Source organism: Podarcis liolepis (assembly GCF_965112155.1).
Source record: "Podarcis liolepis genome assembly, chromosome: 3".
Lineage (NCBI taxonomy): Eukaryota > Metazoa > Chordata > Lepidosauria > Squamata > Lacertidae > Podarcis > Podarcis liolepis.
Window position 1 is genome coordinate 113,391,020 of NC_139557.1, and position 21,946 is coordinate 113,412,965.

Consider the following 21,946-nt stretch of genomic DNA (forward strand, 5'->3'; position numbering starts at 1 on the left):
GTGAGTCCATGTTATTTTATCTTATTGCAATGATGATGTCGAAGGGTTCATCTTTCCTCTTTGCGTGTGTGCAAATTACGGAAGCGTCGAGGTGGGGAAAGGCGCCCATTTCTGTACGTACGTGATGGGAGGCTTCTTGCGCAGCGCGAAGAAGGAACCGCGCAGCCAAGGCTGCAGTCACCCCCGGTGATGATTCAGTGGCTAAGTACGGGCGAAGTTGATGGATGCCTTGCCGTAACGGGCTGCACAACAGTTCTATCTCCTGGGCTTTTGCGCAAAAGCATCTTGCCTGTACAAAGAGGCATTGAAATATGGGATTCCTCTAGGCTGCAGCTAATGTACTGTGAGCACGGCCTGAGTGCACGTAGGCTGGATACGGAACGGAGAGAATAGAATTGGGGAGAAACCTTATTTTCATAAGGGTAGTGCCTGGGGATGGAGGGCATCTGTGTAGCTTTTAATTCATTACAGCTGCTGGCATAGGGTTGCTTCCAAAACATAGCGTCAAGGACTTCACTGAACCCGGCCTTTCCAAAGGCCAGTGCAGGAGTTTCCTTAGTGTTCATGAATTGCAATCTTCTTTAGAGTTTGCTTAGGGACGCGGGTGGCACTGTGGGTTAAACCACAGAACCTAGGACTTGCTGATCAGAAGGTCGGCGGTTCGAATCCCCGCGACGGGGTGAGCTCCCGTTGTTCAGTCCCTGCTCCTGACAACCTAGCAGTTCGAAAGCACATCAAAGTGCAAGTAGATAAATAGGTACCGCTCCAGCGGGAAGGTAAGCGGTGTTTCTGTGCACTGCTCTGGTTCGCCAGAAGCGGATTAGTCATGCTGGCCACATGACCCAGAAGTTGTACGCCGGCTCCCTGGGCCAACCCCAGAGTTGCCCGCGACTGGACCTAATGGTCAGGGGTCCCTTTACCTCTTTACTTGGAGTTCGTGTGGCCTTTTCCGCTGATGAGCGAATCGCCCCTCATTGGCTTTTCTCTTACCCAGTGAAAGAAGGATTTTAGAGCAGGGGGTAGACAGTGCATTGCCGTCCAGGTGTTGTTAGACTCCAACTCCCAAACCCCGCCAGCCAGCATGGTCAGTAGTCAGGAATAGGGATGGATGGATCTGTCAGTTTTGGTTCTCTGTCTATTTCTCTCTCTTTTTCTAATCTTCAATTCAGTTCTCCACAAGTCTGCAGCAATTTGTGTGTTGCTTTTAAAGTCTGAATGAAAATCCACCAGCATCTAAGTGCGAATTTCTCCTAATACACACATTGATGTATGCAATTTTGACCCAAGTATGTAATTTTTTTTGCAAACAATAACAATGCTTTTTTGTATGTTAATTTCACTAATATAGTCAGTTTGATCCACACACCCCCTCTAATATTTGCACTTTTGTAAACATTTTTAAACAGGGACGCAGGTGGCACTGTGGTCTAAACCACAGAGCCTAGGGCTTGCCAATCAGAAGGTAGGCAGTTTGAATCCCCGCGACGGGGTGAGCTCCCGTTGTTCGGTCCCTGCTCCTGCCCATCTAGCAGTTTGAAAACACGTCAAAGTGCAAGTAGATAAATAGGTACCACTCCTGTGGGAAGGTAAACGGTGTTTCTGTACGCTGCTCTGGTTCACCAGAAGCGGCTTAGTCATTCTGGCCACATGATTCGGAAGCTGTCTGCAGACAAACGCCGGCTCCCTTGGCCTATAGAGCGAGATGAGCGCACAACCCCAGAGTCGTATGCAACTGGACCTAATGGTCAGGGGTACCTTTAGCTTTAAACATTGGTTGGAGAATTGCATTACGAACTTAAGAGAAATGTGAATTTCAAAGGATAGCTGTGTTTCAACTCTAAGTGTTTTAGAAAGGGCAAATTAAGTAGGTTTGCCTGCAACGGTGAACTGAATCGAATTTCTCCCCCACCCCTGGTCAGGAATAATGAGAGCTGTCATCTAGCACCACCTAGAGGGCACCATGTTGGGTATCTCTGCCATTAGAAGCATGGAATTCTCAAATTGAGCCACAATTCTGAATCCCAAAACAGTCCATGCACCATAGCTTTGCCTTCTTAAAGGGGACACTTGAGCAGTCTTGCAGTCTTTGTCCTCCGCTTCAGGTTACCTACTTGGCGAATGTTTACTCGCTTCATCTTAATTGCTTTTTCCTGGGATTCTCTGCAAAGAAACAAAAGCGGATTCCTTTGACATTTAGCTCTTCCGATGCAGTTTGTGACAGTAGGCTGACATTTTAACAGATGTTTCTGGGATGCGCGTCTATCCTCAGTTGACGGAGAAGCGGATCAGGCTCCCAGCTGCTGTGCAGTGCAAGGATTTTAAGCCCGAATCATTTCCTAAGCGTACAGTTGGCGTTCACGTCTTGCCGATTATTTATCAGGATGGCGATCCAGTAACTTGTAGGCTCTGGGGTACATCTGAGAAAGGATCTTGATGTTGTCATGATGGTTCCACCAGGGTTAAAAAAAGGAGATGGGTGATAGCAGCCCAGGAATCTGTCTTCGTAGATTTGGGATCTTACTGGGAACCTACAAATCTTAACATTTTGGAGGGTGGGAGGGTGGAATGCCATGCATAGTTAACCTCTGGAATTTGCTGCTGCAGGATGCAGTGGTGGCCACCTTACTTGGATAATAATAATAATTTATTATTTGTACCCCACACATCTGGCTGGGTTTTCCCAGCCACTCTGGGCGGCTTCCACAGAAACCAAAAATACACTAAAATATCACACATTAAAAACTTCCCTGAACAGGGCTGCCTTAAGATGTCTTCTAAAAGTCTGGTAGTTGTTGTTCTCTTTGACATCTGATGGGAGGGCATTCCACAGGGCGGGTGCCACTACCGAGAAGGCCCTCTGCCTGGTTCCCTGTAGCTTTGCTTCTCACAATGAGGGAACCGCAAGAAGGCCCTCAGCACTGGACCTCAGCGTCCGGGCAGAACGATGGGGGTGGAGACGCTCCTTCAGGTATACTGGGATGGCTTTAAAAGAGGACTAGACAAATTCATGGAGGCCATGTTTCTTTTCTACAGTTGGAGGCAGTGATGCTTCTGAATTCCAGTTGTTGGAATCCACAAGAAGGAAGAGCGCTGTTGTGTTTGGGTTCTGCTTGCAGCTTTCCCGCAGACCTCTGGTTGGCCACTGTGAGAACAGCATTTACGACACAATACAATATGATAATCTTTATTGTCATTGTCCCATACAGAACAATGAAATTGAAAAATCTATATAACACATTCAAAACCCAACAAGCCTGCTATCCCAGCTATCCCAGCCTGGTTAGCCCCCTAAAAACGTTGATACCCCATTTTTCAATACAATATACTCCCATACAGACTCCTTACGATGCGTTTAAAACCAAAATCGCATTTGGGTAGAAACTGTTTCTCAGGCGGCTAGTCCTAGTCTTTATAACCCTGTACCTTCTTCCAGAAGGCATGAGCTGAAAGAGATCGTTTCCGGGGTGCGCACTATCCTGCGCTATCTCTGCAGCTTTCTTTTGGCACCTGGAAGCATAGATTTGATCCAAGGTGGGAAGAGTGCATCCAATTATTCTCTCCGAAGTCTTTACAACCCTGGACAGCATTGTTTTTCCCCTGACCGTGCAGCTCCCAAACCACACACACAGACCATATGTTAATACAGTCTTCACAGTACAATGGTAAAATGCCATCAACAGGTCCTTTGACAGATTGTTTTTCTGGAGGATTTATTATTATTAATTAAATTTGTATACCGCCGTATACCTGTAGGTCTCAGTGCGGTTCACAGGATAAAATTACTATACAGTGGTACCTTGGTTTACGAACTTAATCCATTCCGGAAGTCCATTCTTAAACCGAAACAGTTCTTAAACCGAGGCGTGCTTTCCCTAATGAGGCCTCCAGCCGCCGGTGCCCTTCCACCATTCGGATTCCGTTCTTAGACCGAGGTAAAGTTCTCAAACCGGGACACTATTTCCGGTTTTGTGGAGTTTGTAAACTGAATCGTCCTTAAACAGGACTGTTCTTAAACCGAGGTACAGTGCTTTCCCCCCTAAAAATAATGTTTAGGGGTACTCTCATTTTCCTACTCATATTAAAATACTGCCCCTCAATGGGGCCAAACTTCGATTCACAAAATGTTTAGGGGTATGCGTACCCATGCGACCCCCCAGAAAAAAGCTTTCTCTCTCTCTCTCCCAAATATATTTCTGCCCCTGTTCCCCTACCTGTTCCTAATATTATTCTGAAGTTTGCTGAAATGGAGGGAGCAGAAAACAGCTTTTAAATAAGAACTGCCATATAAAACCAATGTGTATTACTAATGTTATCTCAAGCAGAAAGTCTCCTGTTTTACATTGTACAGCAAGGTGAAGTCTTACATAATGAGGAAAAGAAGCTTTTTTTAAAAAAAAATGATGAAGAAGTTTAAGTACTTCTCAAATCCTGAAAGACAAATCCCCATGCCCTATCCCAATCACCTTTTGCAGGCTGAATGGAATGTTACCATTTATAAAATGAAAACCAAAAAGGAGGAGTGTGAAACACAGAGCAAATTAGGAAGAAAAATACTTACTGCCAGGGCTTTGGGCAGTTTGGTTCTGTAATTGCTCAGAACAATGGTAACAAAATCTTGCTGAGGTACATAGGGATGCGGGTGGCGCTGTGGTCTAAACCACTGAGCCTCTTGGGCTTGCCGATCAGAAGGTTGGCGTTTCGAATCCCCGCGACGGGGTGAGCTCCCATTGCTCTGTCCCAGCTCCTGCCAACCTAGCAGTTCGAAAGCACACCAGTGCAAGTAGATAAATAGCTACCATTGCAGCGGGAAGGTAAATGGCATTTCCGTGCACTCTGGCTTCCGTCACGGTGTTTCGTTGTGCCATAAGCGGTTTAGTCATGCTGGCCATATGACCCAGAAAGCTGTCTGTGGACAAACGCTGGCTCCCTCGGCCTGAAAGTGAGATGAGTGCCGCAACCCCTATTTGCCTTTGACTGGACTTAACTGTCCAGGGGTCCTTTACCTTTACCTTTACCAACATAGGCATAGCTGCCATGAAGGTCAACTTTTCTCACACGGAATAAATCCATAGCACCACAGAAAGGAACCCTATAAAAGACTTCTTTATAAATGGACTTCATGGACCATTGGCCAGATCCTGCAGGCTCTTCTTATGTTCAAGTCAGTCCTTTGGGTCTATCCAGCCCTGTAAAGTCTACGCTGGCTTAGCAGTGGCTGTCTAATGCTTCAGTCAGGTGGCATTCATAGTCCTACCTGGTAACGCCAGGGATTGAACATGGCACCTTCTGTGTGCCAAACAGATGCTCTGCTGATGAGCTTTGAGTTCACAGTGGGATCCCTGAAGGCAGACTTAGTTACAGATATATACATGTGGATCTATCCCATATGGGATAGATTATATTGTATTATATTATCCCATATGAGATAGATTTTCTAGCTAAAAAGCTGCTCCAACAACGGAGGAAGTCAAAGAGGGAGTGTGCTGCGTGCCTTGTCCTTTTGGTTACCTGAACAGGTAAGGTCACGCCCACCTCTAGTCACATGCAAAGGAAGGATGTTCCAGCCAGGAGGAAACAGGAAGTTTTCGACTGGCTGCACCAAACATTCCCCTGCATGTCCATTCTAGGAAAACAAGGAATGTTGTACTTGACTGCTTCTTATGTATCACATCCCACACTTTGTCTGTTCCTCCTCCCAAGCTGTAACACATAGTAATGAACATGCCTGGCATGGCCTTATTTTCACTGGTGTTGACTTCCCCCTCCCTCCCTCTGCATTTACCCTGGAAAAGAGGAGAGACGATAGGCACCTTCAAATATCTAAAGCAGGGGTCAGCAAGGTTTACCTCGCCTGGGCCGGTTCGCGCTGCGGAAGCGAGTCCCCACATCATGTTGTTCTGGTTTAGCGCAGCGCGTGGGAACTCGCCGAGTGGGCGGCTTGGTTTTGGGGTGGCTCATGGGCTGGTTAAATGACCCCCATGGGCTGTTTGTGGCCCATGGGCCTTAGGTTGCCTACCCCAATCTAAAGGGTGGTCACATGGAAGAGGGAACTGTTGGGATGCATCCAAGGAAATGGGGGCAATTTGCAAGCCCCCAGCTGACCCCAGCCGGGCAACCTCCAGGGCTTGGAGCAGCGTCAGCAACCCCAGCTTCAGAAGCTGGAGCACGCTCTAATCAGCAGAGTAAACGCTACGCAACAGAAATGGCAGGAGACGGCTGTGTGAGCATTTTTGCAAGCAGTTTATTCAGCATACAGCAGGACAAAGGAAAACATGTCTGACTCCTTTCGTGTCCAAGCAAGAAGCATAAGCAATAGCTATACACAAAACGAAAGTTCCCAGCAAGCTGTGCTGGAGTCAGTAGCGTAGCGTGGGGGGCGCAAGGGGGGCCGGCCGCACCAGGCGCAACATCTGGGGGGGGCGCTCGCTACCTCCGGAGTCGCCGAAGAGCCTCGGGCGCAGGCTGTAGCAGAGCCGCATGTCTCGCAGAACCAACGAGCAGTGCGCGCGTCCGGGCTGAAGGCGTCCGGCAGGCAGCAGCTCTCAGCGCTCGCAGCGGTCCCCGTGCATCAGGGCCACGGAGGACGCGCCAGGCAGCCCCTCCTCACGGCCCCGCCTCCGCCGCTGCTGCTGCTGCAGCTGCTGGGCCATGTTGCATTTTCCTCGCCTCTCTGCCCCCCTCCTCCTCCGGGCAAGCGGCATCGTTTGGGCGGCAGCGCCAGCGGCAACTCGCCTCAGATCACCTGAAGCGGCAGGTTAGGGGTTGGGGGGGCGCAAATTACTTGCCTTGCCCCGGGTGCAAATTACTTGCCTTGCCCCGGGTGCTGACAACTCACGCTACGCCGCTGGCTGGAGTGTAAACAGTCATGTGACATACAACAATCCACACATCTGTTCTTAAGGTGGAACAGAATATTCTAACAGGAACAAGCTTGTTTTCTCCTGCTCCAGAGGGTAGGACCCGAACCAGTTTGCTTCAAGTTACACAAAAGGACCAAACATACGGGATAACTTTCTAACAGTAGGAGCTGTTTGATAGTGGAACGGTCTGCCTCGGGTGGTTGTGGACTCTCTTTCCTTGGATATTTTTAAGCAGAGGTTGGGCAGCCATTTGCCCTGGATGCTTTATTTGAGATTCCTGCATTGAAGGGCCTTGGAATAGATGACGCTTGGTTCCCTTCCAGCTCTCCGATTCTATGGTTTCAGTCTTTCACCAGGCGGCAGTGTGTGATGGAGAAAGACATGATGTGCTCATGCCATATCACTTGCTTCCATTATTGGTGTAGGGCCAGTGTGGTGTAGTGGTTAGGAGCGGTGGGCTCGTAATCTGGTGAACCGGGTTCGCTTCCCCGCTCCTCCACATGCAGCTGCTGGGTGACCTTGGGCCAGTCACACTTCTCTGAAGTTTCTCAGGCTGACTCATCACAGAGTGTTTGTTGTGGGGGAGGAAGGGAAAGGAGAATGTTAGCTGTTTGAGACTCCTTCGGGTAGTGATAAAGCAGGATATCAAATCCAAACTCTTCTTCCTCTTCTTCTACTTCTCTTCCCCAAAAACCATTATGTGGGTCATTCTACTCTGGGATGATTCACAAAAACCAGGTGGGATGTTTCAGTACAGCTTAACAGGTATGAATTAATAGACTGTGTGTGCTCCCGAGGCATTCTTCAATAGTATTATTCCAAACATCTAATTTTATAACTCCTTTGTTTGACTGAGAGCGTGGCTCCCTTTCCTTCCCATTTCTTTCTCTTTTTTCTTTTTGCATTTATGGGGAATATCAAAGGCTGTCGACTGCTACTTCTTGCTCCCCCTTGAGGTTCTTAATGAGCAAAAGCAAAAGTGCTGACTCTCTCTCTCTCTCTGGCACTGTAATGTTGGAGGTGTGATAGATCGGGAACGAGACGTGGAGAATGAAGCTGTTAGACTATGCTGAGTTGGACAAATTGACTGGGAAGATCAGATACCTAAGAGACCAAAAGTTCATCGAGGACTGGGGAAAATTTGCGGAATATCTGGAATGTATAAGTAAGGGACAGATAACGCTAGAGGGATTTAAAGAAGCACTGTGAAATTTGAGAAGTATTGTTAAAAGGGAATAGAAAGGGAAAGGATTAAATAATGACAATACAAACTTAAGGAATGCGTAACTTAAATAAAGACTATGGACGATTTACGGAAAAGCTGAAGGAAGTCCAGAAAAGAAACATTTTGTGAAAAATTGGATGTGAAACTGTTGTATGTTTTTGTGGTAATTTAATAAAAAATTATATATATATATATATATAAAAAGAGAACAGAAAAAATATGGAAAAAAAAGAAAAAGATCGGGAACGAGACGAGACCTTCAGAGCTCCGGCATTCATTTAAAAAGGGTAGCAGGGAGAAGAAAGGGAAATAAATGTGTGTGTTAAATGAGAGAGCTCCTAACGATTGGGAAGGGCGGTTGCTGAACTCTCTATCCTTGGAGGTGTTGTTTAAAATAATTTTTTTATTTGATTTTCCAAAATGGAAAAAAGAAAAGAAAGAATAATAATAATAATAATAATAATTTATTATTTGTACCCCGCCCATCTGGCTGGGTTTCCCCAGCCACTCTGGGCGGCTTCCACAGAAACCAAAAGACACTAAAATATCATACATTAAAAGCTTCCCTGAATAGGGCCGCCTTAAGATGTCTTCTGAATGTCCGGTAGTTGTCCATCACCTTGACATCCGATGGGAGGGCATTCCACAGGGCGGGCGCCACCACCGAAAAGGCCCTCTGCCTGGTTCCCTGTAGCTTCGCTTCTCGCAATGAGGGAACCGCCAGAAGGCCCTCGGCGCTGGACCTCAGTGTCCGGGCAGAACGATGGGGGTGGAGACGCTCCTTCAGGTATACTGGGCCGAAGCCGTTTAGGGCTTTAAAGGTCAACACCAGCACTTTGAATTGTGCTCGGAAACGTACTGGGAGCCAATGTAGGTCTTTCAAGACCGGTGTTATGTGGTCTCGACGGCCGCCCCCAGTCACCAGTCTAGCTGCCGCATTCTGGATTAGCTGTAGTTTCCGAGTCACCTTCAAAGGTAGCCCCACGTAGAGCACATTGCAGTAGTCCAAGCGGGAGATAACTAGAGCATGCACCACTCTGGCCAGACAGTCAGCGGGCAGGTAGGGTCTCAGCCTGCGTACCAGGTGGAGTTGGTAGACAGCTGCCCTGGATACAGAATTGACCTGCGCCTCCATGGACAGCTGTGAGTCCAAAATGACTCCCAGGCTACGCACCTGGTCCTTCAGGGGCACAGTTACCCTATTCAGGACCAGGGAGTCCTCCACACCAGCCCGCCCCCTGTCCCCCAAGAACAGTACTTCTGTCTTGATAAGACATAAGAACTTGAGCCTTCTGGTCAAACGTCCCATTCTCACAGAGGAGCGCCAAGCTGAATACAAGCTGAATACAATTCACATCCTTACAGCAGGCTGACAATTCAAGGCTTGATCTGTAGTTAAACATCTTGTACTTGGATTTGTGATCTTGCCAGGGAACGTGGCCAACCGACTTAAATGGAGCAAAGCCCACTTAATAGACTGTAGCCTTCGCTTTTAAAATAGGAAGCTGTTTTCTGGTGGGGTGGTTTGCCAGACACGGAGCACTCTGAGAAGACGAAATAGAGTGTGTCCCCTTGCAGTTAGCGATCTGTCACCACGCAGCGTCGGAATTTCTACTGAAAAAAGCAGGTTTTCCAAGAACACTTGAGGTTGCCAAAGGCCGCGCAGTGCTCTTGTGAGAAGCCACATTTGCGGCACTTGAGCACATTAAAAGGCAAAGTATATGTTTTCTAGGGGGGTTGGCCATCTGCAAAGATAGAAAAGAAAATAGAGAATAGCTTGTTCTCATTGTCCTTGGGCCTCACTGGCATTTTTGACGCTCAGTGTCCTGATGATATAACAGTAACCTTGCTTTCAGTGGGACTGACTTCCATGTACATGTGCCTAGAATTGCAGTAGCCTGGTTGCCTTACGGCAGGGGTTGCCAGCACAGTACGCTCCTTAGGATGTGGATTACACTTCCTGTCATTACTAACCATTGGCCATGCTGGCTGGTCCTCATGGGAATCATGCAAATTCTGGAAGGCACTGCCTTGGCTGTCCCAGCCATAATAATAATAATAATAACAATCAATCAATCAATCAATCAATTTTTATTTATACCCCGTCCTCCCCGGCCAAGACTGGGCTCAGGGTGGCTAACACCGAATATATAATACAGTAAAAACATTAAAAACAAATCAAAACAAAAAACAAACAAACAATTGATTAAAATGTAAGTTGGAATACAGTTTAAAATGCAGCCTTGTTTTAGTGGTACCCCTTAGATCAAAGCCATAAGGGGAGAAAACGTCAAATATTCACCGGGGCCAACTATCCATGCTGGTCCTACATGGGCCAGCAAAAAGAGCCAAGGGAAAATTTATATACAAATCCCATATAAGGGGTTCCATTAAAAAAAATGATGGGGGGGGGGGATTAGGCTGAGTCCAGCCCAAAGGCCAGGCGGAACAGCTCCGTCTTGAAGACCCTACAGAAAGATGTCAAATCCCGCAGGGCCCTGATCTCCTGCAGTAGGGCGTTTCACCAGGCCGGGGCCAGAGCTGAAAAGGCTCTGACCCTGGTTGACAGCTTAATAGTATTAACGGAGGAATCCGAGGGCTTGCTTGGGCAAAAAACAAAGACACCAACCAGGACAATTTGGAGCAAAACAGCAGCCTGTAGGCTTGGCCTTTATTGGAAACTGTCGCGACAGGACTCCCACCCACAACAAGATGAAGCAAAATGGAAGTCCAGAACAAAAGAAGACCTCAACTTTTATTAGTTACTAATCCCCCAAACTACACCCCTTAGACTACATCACAACTACATCACAAAAAGGAGGGGTTGAGGGAGGAGTTGTGGAGGTAACCTGATTATCTTGTCACCTGGCTGGTTCCTCCTTCCCCCCTCCCCACGAGTACTTTCCAGGTGACAAAGGGGAGTTTGCAGTTTCCTGCCCCCAGAGGGAAGATCTGATCATTGTCCTTTGTTCCAGTCCGTGCTTGAACTCAATGGGTTATGGCTGCCCTGTATCAAACCTTCCCTATTTTGTAGTCCTTCTTTCATGGAGTAAAATAAAAGTGGAACGGTGCAGATCCGATGTATGGTTGAGTTTCGATGAATTTATAACAGAAGCGTAGTGTGTGTGTGTGTGTGTGTGTGTGTACAAACTGAATGATTGGGGGGGGGGGGTTCCTTCGACAATAGTCTAGTAAAGAGTGTTTGCAGTGTTAGAAACTCAGATCTATAAGCTAGGTGCCAAATGGCTCCCTCAACCAAGTTGTCAAAACAGAACGTCTTTAGAATTCTATCCGCTGTATTTCATCTTCACAGTTGGCGTGAATTTCTGTAACCAAAATGCTTTTTCTGTGCAGCCTGAGCAGGAGCAGTCACTATTAAGAAAAACAGTTTGGAAGAGGCCAATATGTATGTGGATTTTCCCTGGATCAAGTGCCTTTTCTTCCTTAAGTTCTCAAAGCTCTTAACGTAGCCCACTGTTGTCATCTGAACTAGCTCAATGTTCAAAGTCCATGAATTGGCTCCCAGTATGTTTCCGAGCACAATTCAAAGTGTTGGTGCTGACCTTTAAAGCCCTAAACGGCCTCGGTCCAGTATACCTGAAGGAGCGTCTCCACCTCCATCATTCTGCCCAGACACTGAGGTCCAGCTCCGAGGGACTTCTGGCGGTTCCCTCACTGCAAGAAGCAAAGTTACAGGGAACCAGGCAGAGAGCCTTCTTGGTAGTGGCACCCAACCTGTGGAACGCCATCCCATCGGATGTCATGGCAATAAACAACTATTTTACTTTTTAAGAGACAACTGAAGGCAGCCCTGTTTAGGGAAGTTTTAAATGTTTGTTGCTGTATTGTTTTTAATATTCACTTGGAAGCATCCCAGAGTGGCTGGGGAAACCCAACCAGATGGGCGGGGTATAAAGAATAAATTATTACTATTATATTATATAACTGAGAATCAATCACAGTCAGTCCATCTTTTAAAAAATAAGCTTTTAGAGCCATCTTGCCCCAAAATGGCAACTAGACATAACATTGGTTTAAGGAGCCATTTGGAGCTTAGCTTATATATCTGAGTTTCTAACACTGACCTGGAGATGTTGGGGATTGTACCTCCAATCTTTTTTAGCCCTTGACTTAGAAGAGACAGTCTACGTGGCTCCTCCTTATGCCTGCTCTGTACTTCCCCAGTTTCTCCTGCTTTTCGTTTCTTTCTGAGCACCCTCTCCTGTGGCAGCTTTCCTGAGCAGCTGGACTTTACAGCTGGCTTGACAGCCAGGAAATGTTGCCTGCACATTCCGGCCTTGCCTGCACCGCCATCTGTTCCTTGGCATTCAAACCTGCTGGTTAACCTTGTTGTATCTGGTTCAGGAAGCACCAAATCAGTCCCGAGAACATTGCAAACGAATTGAGAGCTTGGCATCTGAAAGCCAAGGCAACCAAAGCCAAATTGGGCAAAGACCTTGAGCACCATCCCCTGATATATGAAAGCACTGGATTTCCCAGAGGCTCTTGGTCCAGAAAAGCTCACCACACATTTTTTGTCTTTTAAAGCCAGTGGAATCAAAGTGTTCTCAGCCATGCTTGCTTCTTCAGATCCATCAGCATGATGGATTCACAAACCATAACAACAACAACAACAACTTCTTCTTCTTCTTCTTCTTCTTCTTCTTCTTCTTCTTCTTCTTCTTCTTCTATCACTTGTAGCTGAGTAAGATTGTCTTCCAAAACAAGGTTTTATCAGTGAGTCCGTAAATGACTGTGGAGGCCAATTCTAGATCCACACGTCCTTCCACACTGGAGACATAGGTTTCCGGGTGGGAGTTGATCATGGTGAGGGTTTGCCGAACATACATTCCTCTTAGCACATTTCTCCTTTTCGTTCTGAGTTTGAGCGTCTTCAAAGCCCATGACACCTTTGGTCAAGGCTGTTCTCCAATTGGAGCGCTCACAGGCCAGTGTTTCCCAGTTGTTGGTGTTTATACTACGTTTCCCTTGAGATTTCCCTTGAGAGAGTCTATAAACCTCTTTTGTTGACCACCAACATTAAACTTTCCATTTTTAAGTTCTGAATGGAGTAGCTGCTTTGGAAGACGATCATCAGGCATCCGCACAACATGACCAGTCCGACGAACATTGGTATGCCAACATATAGAACTGGAAACAAGAATTTGTCACTTAATTTCCCCCCATACATATTTTTTTGTTTGTAAGCAGCTTTGGATGGGTTTTGCCTGGAAAAGCAGATGGGGGTTATCTCCACTGCCTTGCGTGCTATCTTTGGGGGAAGAAACAGCTAGGGAGTAAACCCGACACAAATCGGAGTTGGGTGCACACACTTGATGAGGTTGAGGTCTCTACAGTCATCCCAGTGTCTGCTGGGATGGGGCTCAGGACCCCCCCCCGAAATCTTGAGGGGGGCAGAGGAGTCCTGGTGGGATGTTACCTCAGGCTGCGCTATATCAAGAGACGCCAGTGCGAATGTTGCATCAGGTAGAGGCAAGTCTGGTCTCTGCTCCCTTAGAATACAGTGGTACCTCAGGTTAAGTACTTAATTCGTTCTGGAGGTCCGTTCTTAACCTGAAACTGTACTTAACCTGAAGCACCACTTTAGCTAATGGGGCCTCCTCCTGCTCCTGCCGCGCGATTTCTGTTCTCATCCTGAAGCAAAGTTCTTAAGCCGAGGTACTATTTCTGAGTTAGCAGAATCTGTAACCTGAAGTGTATGTAACCCGAGGTAGCACTGTATCAGCACTTGCAATTCCTAATAAAGAAGCCTCTGGCGTTTTTAAAAAACAAAAAGCTATTTTAAACTTTTTTTTTTCAAATCTATCTATCTATCTATCTATCTATCTATCTATCTATCTACCTACAGTGGTGCCCCGCAAGACGAATGCCTCGCAAGACGGAAAACTTGCTAGACGAAAGAGTTTTCCGTTTTGGAGGTGCTTCGCAAAACGAATCTCCTATGGGCTTGCTTTGCAAGACGACAATGTCTTGCGAGTTCCTGCTGGTTTTTTCCCCTTTCCCCCCTTTTTCTAAGCCGCTAAGCCGCTTATCAGCTGATCCGGTCAGCAGATAAGCCGCTAAAAGCCGCTAATAGTGCTAATCCGCTAATCCTTCAATGGGCTTGCTTTGCAAGACGAAAAAACCGCTAGACGAAGAGAATCACAGAACGGATTCTTTTCGTCTTGCGAGGCACCACTGTATCTATATCTATATCTATATCTATATCTATATCTATATCTATATCTATATCTATATCTATATCTATATCTATATCTATATCTATATCTATCTCTATCTCTATCTCTATCTCTATCTCTATCTCTATCTCTATCTCTATCTCTATCTCTATCTCTATCTCTATCTCTATCTATATATATCTCACTGCTCTTTTCTTTTCTTTCAACATGCTGGAGACTCAGTCCTGCTGTATGTCATGCCTGATTCTGCCTGGCGAGAAATCTAACACTGCTTCTTCCTTGCCTTGGTGGTGGGTAGACAGAGAGAGATGAAATGAACATTCATAGGCCCACCCACTTTTCCCACTGACCTCGCCCGCCCCTGGTACACAGCTCTCAAAAGGAAACAGATGCCCCCACCTCTGTCACAAGTGATGGTTCGCTTGATCCAGAAAGACCTTTCTCCTCAAAGCCTTTTCTCGAGGTCTGGCTGGACTCGGGGAGCAGGGCGCTCGGCTCGTATAACTCAGCTCTTTTTAAATAGCATCCTGGCTTTCTCTTTGGTACAGTTAATGAAGTATAAAGCGCGAGGTTGGCAGGGTTTTCTTGGAAATATAGCTGCGATTAGGGAGCCTGAGTGAGCAACACTGATTTTAATGCATAACTACATTAGTGTAATTCTTGGCAACCGCCGCTTACTTAACCTCTTCATTCCTTTAGGATTTATAAGGCACATTAATCACAGGCCTTCGCCGCCTCCTCTGTGCATAGACTGTAGGTTATTATTTAAGCTTTCCAACCGAAGAAATTGGAACGTTTTAGAACACGGCTTCCCCGAAAGTGACAGGGGTGAGGTGTTAGTAAAATTGCCAGTTTGTTTTTACTGCTCCTCTGCCTTTGATGGTGGCCTGATGCTTAAATGTGAACCTTTTCTAACGGAAAATATGGGTGGGATCCCTTGTCTCATGTACTTAATCCAGCCTTCACTGGGACCCAATAACTTTTCTCTCTGTATAAGCAGCAGTTAAACCATGAAGTCTCCGATTAACCATAGTTTCTGCTTTGTCCGAACCAGGAAACAATGGTGATCAGATTTGGAACAAGCCAGGATATTAAACCAACTTCCAAGCTGTTGGGTTGAATGTCCTTGTTTGCTCTAAAGCTGGTAATTATAGTTCCCTGGTCCAGATGAAATGCGAATTGTGGTTAGTTAATTAATTAGAGGTTTGTGGGTTTAATTGCTGCTCACAGCAATGGGAGGAGTGAAGGGCCATGCTTTGGCTTAATTAGTAAGGATATGATTGCCAGAACATGTCCTGGATGTGAATAAGATTATACAAGTGCACAACATTTTGCTCCAGAAGCATATGTACCATGTTACGTTCAGCTGAACCCTTTTTGCTCCACGTTACAGCTCACAAAATATCCCTTTTGTGAGTTTGAAGTAGAATGCCCCTGTGCACAGCTCCAATTGGCTGGTGTCCATGACGTCAAACACCCACCTCCCCTCCATTGCAGGAGCAGTTTTACGACCCTCAAATAAGCATTGTTTTTACTGCAGTTTCAGTGCAATGAAGATCTCGGTGGATATGCAATTGTTAGAGAAAGGAAAGGTCTGACAGCATGGGAGAGAGTCGGTTTCATTGGCTTGTATTTCTTCCACTTACGTTGTAATGTTGGGAGGAGGATGGTGAAAATTCTGCTGTAATAATAATAATAATAATAATAATAATAATAATAATAATAATAATTTATTATTTAAACCCCGCCCATCTGGTTGGGTTTCCCCAGCCACTCTGGGCGGCTTCCAACAAAACACTAAAATACAATAACCTATTAAACATTAAAAGCTTCCCTAAACAGGGCTGCCTTTAGATGTCTTCTAAAAGTTTGGTAGTTATTTTTCTCTTTGACATCTGGTGGGAGGGCTTTCCACAGGGCGGGTGCCACTACCAAGAAGGCCCTCTGCCTGGTTCCCTGTAACTTGGCCTCTCGCAGTGAGGGAACTGCCAGAAGGCCCTCGATGCTGGACCTCAGTGTCCGGGCAGAACGATGGAGGTGGAGACGCTCCTTCAGGTATACTGGACCGAGGCCGTTTAGGGCTTTATAGGTCAGCACCAACATTTTGAATTGTGCTCGGAAACGTACTGGGAGCCAGTGTAGGTCTTTCAAGACCGGTGTTATATGGTCTCGGCGGCCGCTCCCAGTCACCAGTCTAGCTGCCGCATTCTGTGGCTCCTTTATATATAATCATGCAATAATAAAGCGTTAATTATCCAAAATGCTTATATTTAGGTTTGCTGTCTCTCTCTCTCCCCCCCCCCCCAATCTACTGTAGTGATTGAGTTTCTGGCTGGTAAGGGGATTAGGGAGAGTTAGTCCCAAACTGGGCAGGGGAGATGCTGGGGATTGAACTTGAGACATTCTGCATTCAAAGCAGATGCTCTATCGCTGAGCTACAGCCCTTTCCCATCAGTGCTGCCCAACAGGGAAGATGAGGGAACTGACTGGCCAATAGGACATGTGCACCACAAAAGTACCGGCTGTGCTTTTTCTCACCACAGCAAAAGAACATGCTGTACAGATGGTTATTCTGCTATTCCATTGCACTCAAGGGTCCCAAAGCACATCTCTCTTTAGAGATTGGCAATAAAAGGTTGCAGGCCCAGCTCTGGGTTGATTTTACCTATTGGTTTTAGAGAGAGGAAGCATTGCTTTAATTACTGCTCAAAGCTGAATTCAGCTCCTCTTCTGCCACTTCCAAATATGATCCCTTTTTTATTATGACAACAAGAGAGGCATTATGTTCAATTAGTCGACTCGAAATAAACATTGACCAGGTGGTATTTGAATGGAAGTCTCTGTTGAAAAAACATCAGATTGAACGCACCAGCTTTTTCCACGCTTGTTCTAAGGATTGGGCAAATTTGTTTGTTTGTTTTTGGGTTTATGTCCCCGCCGTTTGTCACAAGATCCCAGCAATAAATAAATGAAAACACGTTTTTAAAATGGCAGCGTAGAACATATCAACAGCTTGTTAGTTCAGAAAACAACAGCCGACCCACTAAGTTGAAAATGCTTGTAAGTTTTTGGCGGATGCCTAAACTTGATTATCTTGACCAGGGCTCAGCAACCTTTTTCAGCTGTGGGCTGCACCATCCCTCAGACCATGTGGTGGGCCGGACTGTATTTTGAAAAAGAAGAAGAAAAAAATTCCTATAACCCACAAATAACTCAGAGATGCATTTTAAATAAAAGGACACAATCTACTTATGTAAAAACATGCTGATTCCCAGACCATCCACGGGCTGGATTGAGAAGGCGACTGGGCTGGATCCGGCCCACGGGCCTTAGGTTGCCTACCTCTGATCTTGACTCACTTTACTCTGGGTTGAGAATTGGGTGATATTTCCCCTCAGCTGCCCTAGTGGCTGAAGTTCCTTGGGCAGTGGTTCTCAAACATTTTTCTTCGGACCTCACCTGTAGAATAAATATTTGCCCATGCCACATCAAATTTTCATTGGAAAACTAAAGGACAGAACTCCAAGCCGTGATTTTTTTCTTTACTTTTAAAACAAAACAAAACACAGAGGACAATAACTTTATAATATGATCATGAGGCACCCAGAAAGTATAAAACAATGCATCTACGTAAGAACATGTATCATCCCCAAAACAGATTTATAAATGAGCCTCTTATGTATGTACCTTAAGTATATATACAAACTCATTGAGGCATTTATGCTTGCTTTTGCCAGGTAATCTCATTTATATTAGGTCTAATTTGAGACAAACAAACTCTTGTCTCCTCATCAGCACAAATAAGGCTTTCTCTTTTTCTGAACGTTCATATTTGTCAGAACTGAAAATCCCTCTTCACAGTATGTCATAGAGAACTGCAGAAGAACAGCCAATGTTCTTGAAGAGAGGCGTGGATATTGTTTCTGGTGGTATATTCCTGTTGCACTGAAATGCTCAAATGTTTCTTTGATTGTCCTCGAACCTTCTTGCCATACTTGCCACCCTCTCCTGCCTCGTCTGCTTGACATGCCACACCTTTTGAGAACCACTGTCTTTGGGTCAGAGGAAGTGTGACACTATTGATTCTCCTAGATATCTCAGTTGACCATGGTATCTGCCTAGCTCAGTGGTGGCCAAACTTGGCCCTCCAGCTGTTTTGGGACTACAACTCCCATCATCCCTAGCTAACAGGACCGGTGGTCAGGGATGATGGGAATTGTAGTCCCAAAACAGCTGGAGGGCCAAGTTTGGCCACCACTGGCCCTAGCTTGTCTTTGTGAGTTGTGGCTTGGAGACACCATGGCATTACTCCTACTTGGCTCCAGAGGGTGTGTGCCCTGACCCCTGTGGGGTGCCCTAGGGCATGCCTTTGTCCCCAATGCTATTTAATTAATATCTCTATAAAATCATGGGGGCGGGGTCCTTAGGAGATTTTGGGGCAAGGCGTCACCAGTATGCTGATGATGGCCACCTCTGTTACTTGGTGTCATCTAAATCATGAGAGGCCATGTATGTGCTTGAATGCTACTCCTGTGACAGAATCCTAACAAACCTCTCTGGATGGCTGATTCTCAGGTCTAGGAATTGTGTACCTGTCCTGGAAGGAAATGGATTCTTTCTGAAGGAGCAGGTGCATCTTTTCGGGATGCTCCTTAGTCCATCTCCATCCCTAATGGCTCAGGTGATTGTAGTCACCTTTGTTGTTGTTTAGTCGTGTCCGACTCTTCGTGACCCCCTGGACCAGAGCATGCCAGGCACTCCTGTCTTCCACTGCCTCCCGCAGTTTGGTCAAACTCATGCTGGTAGCTTTGAGAACACTGTCCAACCATCTCGTCTTCTGTCGTCCCCTTCTCCTTTCCCAACATCTGGGTCTTTTCCAGGGAGTCTTCTCTTCTCAGGAGGTGGCCAAAGTATTGGAGCCTCAGCTTCAGGATGTGTCCTTCCAGGGAGCACTGATTTCCTTCAGAATGGATAGGTTTGATCTTCTTGCAGTCCGCGGGACTCTCAAGTGTCTCCTCTAGCACTGTAGTCACCTTGGAGGGCTCATCACAAATTCAGTGCATCCATTGTGACTCTCCTTGGACTGGGAGAGCCTTGCCATAGTAGTTGCACCCAATTTGGCAGATCTGCACTGGCTGCCTGTTAGCTACTGAGCCACGTTCAAGTTTTTGGTGATGACATTTAAAGCCCTAAACAACTTGGGACCAGGAGACCCCTTCCCCAAGTACAAACCAAGACATTTTTTTGAAGTTCTCTGAGGAGACCCCACTGTTCATTCCGCAAGTCTTACTTGTTGACAACATGGGCACATGTCTTCTTAGTGATAGCTCCCACCCTCTGGAATGCCCACCTTTGGGGAATTAATGAGGTGGCGTCAGTAATGACCTTTAAACACCTCTTAAAAGCTTCCTTAGACCTCGACTGTTTAATTCTCCCTTTTGAACTTTGCTCAGCTGTCTCCACAATACTTTATGCAGTTCTATTCTGGTTCTATCCAGTTTTTCGAAAGTTTTATAGTCTTACCTCGTTTGCATTTCTATTGTTTTTATGGAAATCATTTAGGGACTTTTTACAAAGTAGTATAGGATTTTAACAAATAAGCAAGCTAACAAATAACTTCCAGAGAAGCTGCATTTCACATCCAGAGTGCTTCTGCGATACCTGTGACCTAGATCATCCTCTGCATTTTTGACCCTCACACATTCTTCGTTTGTGCTGTTAGTTTTTCAGTTCATGTGGGGTGTTGGAGACCAGGGCGGTGAGCAACTGGGTTCAGAAGGTCGCTGGGTGACTTTGGACCAGTCAGTATTTCTCTCTCCCTCTATGTATATATATATATATATATATATGTGTGTGTGTGTGTGTGTGTGTGTGTGTGTGTGTGTATATATATATATATATATATATGCAGGTTTTGGTGTCTTCGGGTGTCTTCCCGTGTAAGAGTTGGGGTGTCTAGGCGACGTTTCGACGAGGTCTCACTCGTCATCTTCAGGCTGGTGCTTTCGGCTTCTTGTTACTGGAACAGAGCAGGATCTCAGTGTTTGAGTTCCTATAAATACTGTTGAGGGGGTGTGGTGTATAGCCTCCAACGTTCTGGGCAGAGAGGAAGTTCCCAGGTTAGTGTGCCTTTTCTTCTTTTGTTCCTTAATTACTTGAGGGATATCTTGAGTGATTTCTTGAGTGATATTCTGAGTACCACTTAGGTGGGTCATTAAGTGTGGATTAGTTGCTAAAGCTTTCGTGTCTTGACCTCTTGAGCTTGTGAAGAGTTTTTCTGAGAAGATGGCTGTACTGCACTTAGTTGTGCTCTAATCACTCAAGATATCCCTCAAGTAATTAAGGAACAAAAGAAGAAAAGGCACACTAACCTGGGAACTTCCTCTCTGCCCAGAACGTTGGAGGCTATACACCACACCCCCTCAACAGTATTTATAGGAACTCAAACACTGAGATCCTGCTCTGTTCCAGTAACAAGAAGCCGAAAGCACCAGCCTGAAGATGACGAGTGAGACCTCGTCGAAACGTCGCCTAGACACCCCAACTCTTACACGGGAAGACACCCGAAGACACCAAAACCTGCATTCCTGTACCCGTGAAAATCTACGAAAGCATATATATATATATATATATATATATATATATATATATATATACTGTTATGTACTGAAGTTCTCACCCTGGGCCAGCCGGGGGGATACTGTAGATCAGGGGTGTCAAACTCAAATTCATCGGGGGCCGCAAATTCATCGGGGGCCGCTAGAGGGTAGACGTTCTCTGGCTTGTAGGCTGCCGCGCATGTGTGCTGAAGAGGCGGCTTTCTTGTGTAAAAAAAAAAAAGCGAGGATAAAAGGTGAAGGCTGGCGGCCGGCGGTGGCTACACGGGCCACATGACAAGGTCTGGCGGGCCGGATTCGGCCCGCAGGCCTTGTGTTTGACACCCGTGCTGTAGATAGTTATGCAAATAAGGGATCGAAAGTGACGTTCAGTGATTGGATAGTTTTAGAAAATTGTTACAGTTACGTTGTACTGGAGCTCTATATAAGCAGGCTGACTGAACCCTTCAGTTCAGTTCTGTTCTGACCTTTGAATAAACAAGAGCTGTTTGAAGAATCGCTGTGTCGTCTGATATGTTCACCCACAACTTAACATATACCGTATTTTTCGCCCTATAAGACGCACTTTTTCCCCTCCAAAAATGAAGGGGAAATGTGTGTGCGTCTTATGGGGCGAATGCAGACTCCTTGGCTCCAGCGATAGCAACGCGAAGCCTCCGAAGCCTGCGCTCCAGAGGCTTCGCGTTGCTTCCGCTGAAGCCAGGAGAGTCTGCTCTTTGAGGCTGGTGGTGGGGGAAAGCAGCGCTTCCCCCATCGCCAGCCCCAGAGGATGGGGGGCAGCGGGAAGGTGCGCGACGCCTTGCCGCTAGTCTGCAACCCGACTTCGAGGCTGGCAGTGGGGAAAGCAGCGCTTCCCCCATCGCCAGCCCCAGAGGATGGGGGGCAGCAGGAAGGCACGCGACGCCTTCCTGCTGCTCTCCAACCCTCCTTTGGGCTTTTGCGGGAGATGGGGGAATTCCCCCACCTCCCGCAAAAGCAGACAAAAGCCGCTCGCTCTTTAAAGGGGCTCCGCGGCTTCTGCTGGCTTTTCTATGGGGGGGGGAT

The 21,946-nt window shown here is 46.4% G+C and overlaps 1 protein-coding gene across 6 annotated transcripts in view; it reads left to right on the forward strand.

The window, feature by feature from the left end:
* Window positions 1-21,946, forward strand: part of CCDC85A (coiled-coil domain containing 85A) — a 149,355-nt gene that overhangs the window by 13,825 nt on the left and 113,584 nt on the right. The window lies entirely within an intron of this gene.